General features: G+C 51.5%; 1 protein-coding gene across 3 annotated transcripts in view; it reads left to right on the top strand.

The window, feature by feature from the left end:
• LOC125448435 (rho GTPase-activating protein 33-like) overlaps window positions 1-7,500 on the top strand; it is a 119,544-nt gene that overhangs the window by 29,516 nt on the left and 82,528 nt on the right. The gene's annotated exons all lie outside the window — the stretch shown is intronic.

The following is a 7,500-nucleotide window of genomic DNA, read 5'->3' as shown; positions in this document are numbered from 1 at the left end:
GTGTGTGTGTCTGTCTGTCTGTGAGTGTTGTGTCAGTGAGTCTGTGTGTATCAGTGAGTATGTGTGTCTTTGTGTGTCGGTGAGTGTGTATCGCTGAGTGTGTGTGTGTAGGTGTGTGTATTTGTGAGTGTGTGTGTGTGCGTGTGTGTGTGTGTGTGTATTGGTGTGTGTGTAGGTGTGTGTATTTGTGAGTGTGTGTGTGTGCGTGTGTGTGTGTGTGTATTGGTGTGTGTGTAGGTGTGTGTATTTGCGAGTATGTGTGTGTGCGTGTGTGTGTGTGTGTGTGTTTGTGTGTGTGTGTGTATTGGTAGGTGTGTGTGATTGTGTGTGTGTGTGTGTGTGTATCTGTGTGTGTGTGTGTGTGTGTGTGTGTGTGTGTATCTGTGTGTGTGTGTGTGTGTGTGTGTGTGTGTATTTGTGAGTGTGTGTGTGTGTGTGTGTGTGTATCTGTGTGTGTGTGTGTGTGTGTGTGTATTGGTAGGTGTGTGTGATTGTGTGTGTGTGTGTGTATCTGTGTGTGTGTGTGTGTGTGTTGTGTATGTGTATATTGGTGAGTGTGTCGGGGATGGAGTGTACATTCTCCTGCCTGTCCCAGCCTGTCCTCACCAGTCTGAGCCATCAATGGCAGCTCCTCCCAGTCTGACCTGAATTGTGAGCAGGGCCTGGATTCTGATGGACCACCAGCAGCTGGCACTGCCCATACTCACTGGGATGCAGGGAGCTGCGGCTCACAGCCAGAACACCTCAATGGAGCTGCCTGTGCACGGTTACCAGGCAACAGCAGCCAGATCTCTGTCAGACAGGACATAAAAACCTGTGCTTGTGAGAGACGGAGCAGTCATTCACCCGACACAGCTCAGTCCCACACATTCTGTGGGGGATGTGCACACGATCTGGGAGACAGGGACAAACAGAACACTGACAACGGTCTGGATAGGTTATCCCAATACACCCACTACCCACTGTCGGAGGGTCAGTACTGAGGGAGTGCTGCACTATCGGAGGGTCATTGCTGAGGGAGGGCCACATTGTCAGTGGATCAGTGCTGAGGGAGTGAGGGACTGGGCACTGTTGGAGGGTCAGCGCTGAGGGAGCACCGCACTGTCGGAGGGTCAATCCTGAGGGAACGCTGCACCTCATTTGAATCCGGCTGACCTGTGTCCCTGACATTCTGAATAAATGATGCTGTTTAATAATGGAGAGCAGCTCACAAGCTTGGAAACAAACTGTGAGCTCCGATTCCATGGATCCCATTGTTGCTGCAATGATAGCTGCTTTGTCAGAGCTGTTTCTAGTCTCGGTACCAATCAGAGATTTTCTAAACCACTCAAGTCAGTTGCCCGTCTGTAGCTGCCCGTGGAGGCAGTGATGGAGAGCTGCCTTCTGGAATTTCTGCAGGCCATGTAGTGTGAGTACCGTTCATGGCAGAGTCTGGAGTCTACATCAGCCTTTTTTGAGGGAAGTTTAAAGTCAAGCACCTTGCAGTCTGTCTGAAGTCACACATGCAGGTCAGACAGTGCAAGGATGCCAGATTCCCTTCTCAAACTAAAATGCACCTGGGAGTGAGTTACAGACTAGAATCTGGTCAAGGGGTTCGGGGTGGTATATAACAGAATAACAGATACCCGGAAGGGAGTTACAGACTGGAATCTCATTAAGGGGTTTGTTGTGGTCTGTAAATAGCATAACAGATATCCAATTTTTCTGCAATTTTGCAACATATTAAACGTGAACAGAAATAGGCCATTTAGCCCATCAGCCTGCTCTGCTGTTCAGTGGGATTGTGGCTGATCTGAACATCCTCACCTCAACTTTCCTGCCTTTTCCCCTCGGGTTCCCCGCTCCTGATTAAAAATCTGTGTGTCTCAGCCGTGACTATGCTGAATGACCCAGCCATGACAGCCCTCATTGGTAAATAATTCCATGGATTCACTCCCCTCAGTGGGAAGGAACTATTCCTTATTTCTGTCTTCAATGGATGACCCCACATTCTGAGATGGTGCCCCTTTGGCCCTAGACTCTCCCACACAAGGGGAAACCTCTCCACATCTCCCCTGTCAATTTCCCCTGGAGAATCTTACCTGCTTCAATAAAGTCACCTCTTATACTTCTAAACTCCAATGAGGACAGTGTCAGCCTCTCCCTCATAAGACAGTCCCTCCATTCCTGGGACCAGCCGAGTGAACCTTCTCCAGACTGCCTCCAAAGCTCAGTCTATCTTTGCTTGGATACAGGGCCCCTAACCAGTTCACAGAATTATTTTAGCAAATCCTCATGACTTTTTGTGCCATTGCCTTTAAAATGAAGACTCCCTTGTCAGCTTTATAGTCCCCATCTGCCTCTCCATCGCACCCAGTACCTTTCCCTGCAACATTAGGAGGTGCAGCACCTGCCCCTACTTCTCCCTTCTTACCTCTGTCCTAGGTCCCAAACAGTCATTCCAGATCCAGCAGAAATTTTGTCCTACACTTTATCCAACCTGATCGATTGTATCCATTGCTCCCAATGTGGTCCCCTCTATATCTAGGAGACCAAGCACAGACTTGCGGACCGCATTGCGGAGCATCTGTATTGTGCACACCACAGCCAGCCTGACCTTCCGGTTACCAAACATTTTCATTCCCTCTCCCACTCCCGTGGCAACATGTCTATCCTTGGCCACCTCCACTGTCTGAGTAAGGCCAAACGTAAACTGGAGGAACAACACCTGATATTTCGCCTTGGGAGCTTACAGACCAGTCGCCTGAATATTGAATGCACCAGCTCCAAAATCCCTCCACCCTCAGCCTTATCCCTTATTCCAAAAACCCTCCCCCTCACCTCCCTGACCTGATCTAACCTGTCCATCTTCCTACTCACCTATCACTCCAGCCTTCCCACTGACCAATCACTATAAGCCTCTACCTGCATCCATCTACCACCATCTCTCCTACCATTTTCCCAGGCCCATCCCCCTCCCTCTAATGATTTCTGGGCTCCCCTCTCCCTCCCCAATCCTGATGAAGGGTTTTAGCCTAAAACATCGATGTTTTTGCTCTTTGTATACTGTCTGACCTGCTGTGTTTGTCCAGCTCTGCATCTATTAACCCCAACATTTCATCGTTTTCCCCGTTACCCTCTAAACGTGGGCGTTAGCTTTTTGTGATGATGGTTGAGAGGGTCCCCAGTCTCTCTGTGCTGCAGCTTCCTGCAGTCTGTCTCCATTTAAATAAGGTGCAACTTCTCGATTCTTCCTGCCAAAGTGTTAACCTCACATTTCCCCACATTCTCTTCCACCTGTTTAGTGTTTACACACTCCCTTCACCGGTTTATATCCCTCTGTAGACTCGGCATGTCCTCCTCAGCATTTACTTTCCCATCTCTTCATGGGCCACCACAAACCTGCTGCAGCCCATTCACTTTCCCCCTCCAAGTTATCAGTGGGTATTGTAAATAATTGTGGGCCCAGTGCTGATCCCTGTGGCCCTCCACTTGTTACAGGCTCCCATCCTAAAATGTCCCCTTTGCCCCCACTCTCTGTTTTCTCTTGGTGAGCCAATTCTCTGTCATGCTAATTCAGCTCTTATTGAAGAATTGAAAGTGTGGGATCTTATGATACACCTTCTGAAAATCCAATTATATTCCATCTATCATTCCCCCTTTTCCATCCTTCCTGTTGCCTATTCTCATAATCTTTTTCATGCTAACCCTGCTTGGTTAGATTATGTATCTCTAAATGATCTGCTTGTGCAGCCTTTATAATATATCAGGTGTTTGTTTGTGTCTCCTTCTCTTTGTAAATAAAGAGGTTGCATTGGAAATCCTCTCTTACACCATTGTATCACCATCTCTTGCTCAAATCCCCTCCCTTATTCAATCCTTCCTCTCATAACCCAAATCCCTTTCCAATCCTCTGGGACTTTTCCAGAATCTAAGAATTCCTAGGAGATGACTTTCAGTATATCGACTATCTCTTTCACAGAATTCCTACAGGCAGAAGCATTTCACTCAAATCCACATCAACCTTCTGAAGAGCATCCCATCCTGCATTTCCCACAGCCAATCCACTCTAACCTGCACATCCCTGGGCACTACAGGACAATTTCCCACGGGCAATCCACCCTAACCTGCACATCCCTGGGCACTACGGGACAATTTCCCACGGCAAATCCACCCTAACCTGCACATCCCTGGGCACTATGGGACAATTTCCCACGGCCAATCCACCCTAACCTGCACATCCCTGGGCACTACGGGACAATTTCCCACGGGCAATCCCAACCTAACCTGCACATCCCTGGGCACTATGGGACAATTTCCCACGGGCAATCCACCCTAACCTGCACATCCCTGGGCATTATGGGACAATTTCCCACGGCCAATCCACCCTAACCCGCACATCCCTGGGCACTACAGGACAATTTCCCACGGCCAATCCACCCTAACCTGCACATCCCTGGGCACTATGGGACAATTTCCCACGGGCAATCCCAACCTAACCTGCACATCCCTGGGCACTACGGGACAATTTCCCACGGGCAATCCCAACCTAACCTGCACATCCCTGGGCACTACAGGACAATTTCCCACGGGCAATCCCACCCTAACCTGCACATCCCTGGGCACTACAGGACAATTTCCCACGGCCAATCCACCCTAACCTGCACATCCCTGGGCACTACAGGACAATTTCCCACAGGCAATCCCACCCTAACCTGCACATCCCTGGGCACTATGGGACAATTTCCCACGGTCAATCCACCCTAACCTGCACATCCCTGGGCACTATGGGACAATTTCCCACGGCCAATCCCACCCTAACCTGCACATCCCTGGGCACTACAGGACAATTTCCCACGGGCAATCCACCCTAACCTGCACATCCCTGGGCACTACGGGACAATTTCCCACGGTCAATCCACCCTAACCTGCACATCCCTGGGCACTATGGGACAATTTCCCACGGGCAATCCACCCTAACCTGCACATCCCTGGGCACTACGGGACAATTTCCCACGGCCAATCCACCCTAACCTGCACATCCCTGGGCACTACGGGACAATTTCCCACGGCCAATCCACCCTAACCTGCACATCCCTGGGCACTACGGGCCAATTTCCCACGGGCAATCCACCCTAACCTGCACATCCCTGGGCACTATGGGACAATTTCCCACGGGCAATCCCAACCTAACCTGCACATCCCTGGGCACTACGGGACAATTTCCCACGGGCAATCCCAACCTAACCTGCACATCCCTGGGCACTACAGGACAATTTCCCACGGGCAATCCCACCCTAACCTGCACATCCCTGGGCACTACAGGACAATTTCCCACGGGCAATCCCACCCTAACCTGCACATCCCTGGGCACTACAGGACAATTTCCCACGGCCAATCCACCCTAACCTGCACATCCCTGGGCACTACAGGACAATTTCCCACAGGCAATCCCACCCTAACCTGCACATCCCTGGGCACTATGGGACAATTTCCCACGGTCAATCCACCCTAACCTGCACATCCCTGGGCACTATGGGACAATTTCCCACGGCCAATCCCACCCTAACCTGCACATCCCTGGGCACTACAGGACAATTTCCCACGGGCAATCCACCCTAACCTGCACATCCCTGGGCACTACGGGACAATTTCCCACGGTCAATCCACCCTAACCTGCACATCCCTGGGCACTACGGGACAATTTCCCACGGGCAATCCACCCTAACCTGCACATCCCTGGGCACTACAGGACAATTTCCCACGGCCAATCCACCCTAACCTGCACATCCCTGGGCACTACGGGACAATTTCCCACGGCCAATCCACCCTAACCTGCACATCCCTGGGCACTACGGGCCAATTTCCCACGGGCAATCCACCCTAACCTGCACATCCCTGGGCACTACGGGACAATTTCCCACAGTCAGTCCACCCTAACCTGCACATCCCTGGGCACTACAGGACAATTTCCCACGGCAAATCCACCCTAACCTGCACATCCCTGGGCACTACAGGACAATTTCCCACAGGCAATCCCACCCTAACCTGCACATCCCTGGGCACTATGGGACAATTTCCCACGGTCAATCCACCCTAACCTGCACATCCCTGGGCACTATGGGACAATTTCCCACGGCCAATCCCACCCTAACCTGCACATCCCTGGGCACTACAGGACAATTTCCCACGGGCAATCCACCCTAACCTGCACATCCCTGGGCACTACGGGACAATTTCCCACGGTCAATCCACCCTAACCTGCACATCCCTGGGCACTATGGGACAATTTCCCACGGGCAATCCACCCTAACCTGCACATCCCTGGGCACTACAGGACAATTTCCCACGGCCAATCCACCCTAACCTGCACATCCCTGGGCACTACGGGACAATTTCCCACGGCCAATCCACCCTAACCTGCACATCCCTGGGCACTACGGGACAATTTCCCACGGGCAATCCACCCTAACCTGCACATCCCTGGGCACTACGGGACAATTTCCCACGGTCAGTCCACCCTAACCTGCACATCCCTGGGCACTACAGGACAATTTCCCACGGTCAATCCACCCTAACCTGCACATCCCTGGGCACTATGGGACAATTTCCCACGGGCAATCCACCCTAACCTGCACATCCCTGGGCACTACAGGACAATTTCCCACGGCAAATCCACCCTAACCTGCACATCCCTGGGCACTACAGGACAATTTCCCACGGGCAATCCACCCTAACCTGCACATCCCTGGGCACTACAGGACAATTTCCCACGGGCAATTCACTCTAACTTGCACATCTTTGGATTGTGGGAGGAAACTGGAGCACCCAGAGGAAATCCACACAGATGCAGGGAGAATGTACAAACTCCACACAGACAGTCGACAAGGGTGAGATCAATCCCAGGTTCCTGGTGCTGTGAGGTAGCAGTGCTAACCATGGAGCCACCGTGCCATCACTGTAGGTCCTGATTTAAAAATCTGAAATGCAACCCATCAGGCTCAGGACATTTATATGTCTTCAATTCCATTAGTTTGTGAGTAGTTTTGCCTCTCATGTTGTTATTGTGTTGGTTTCCTCCACACACTTTGCCGTTGGATATTTTGAAATTTTTTTGTCTGGCACCGTGAAGACCGATGGCAAGTATTTATTCACCTTCCTGCCATTTTCTTGTTCCCCATTGTTATTTCCTAGCTTGTTCTTTAAGGGGCCTATGTTCATGTCTAGAGGGGAACTTGCAGGGACTGGTGGTCCCATGTATCTGCTGCCCCTTGTCCTTCCCGATGGAAGTGGCCGTGGGTTTGGAAGGTGCTGCCTGAGGGGCCTTGGTGAGGTTCTGCAGAGCATCTTGTAGATGGTACACACTGCTGCGGCTGAGCGTCGGTGGGGGGGGAGGGAGTGGGATGTTTGTGGATGTGGGGCCGATCGAGCGGGGGCTGCTCCGTCCTGGATGGTGTCGAACTTCTTGTGTGTTTTTGGAGCTGCCCCTATCCAGGGGCAAGTGGGGGGTATTCCATCCCC

Source organism: Stegostoma tigrinum, chromosome 41 (genome assembly GCF_030684315.1).
Source record: "Stegostoma tigrinum isolate sSteTig4 chromosome 41, sSteTig4.hap1, whole genome shotgun sequence".
In the NCBI taxonomy this organism is placed as follows: Eukaryota; Metazoa; Chordata; class Chondrichthyes; order Orectolobiformes; family Stegostomatidae; genus Stegostoma; species Stegostoma tigrinum.
The sequence above is the reverse complement of the archived record's forward strand: the minus strand, read 5'-3'. Positions and strand labels throughout refer to the sequence as shown.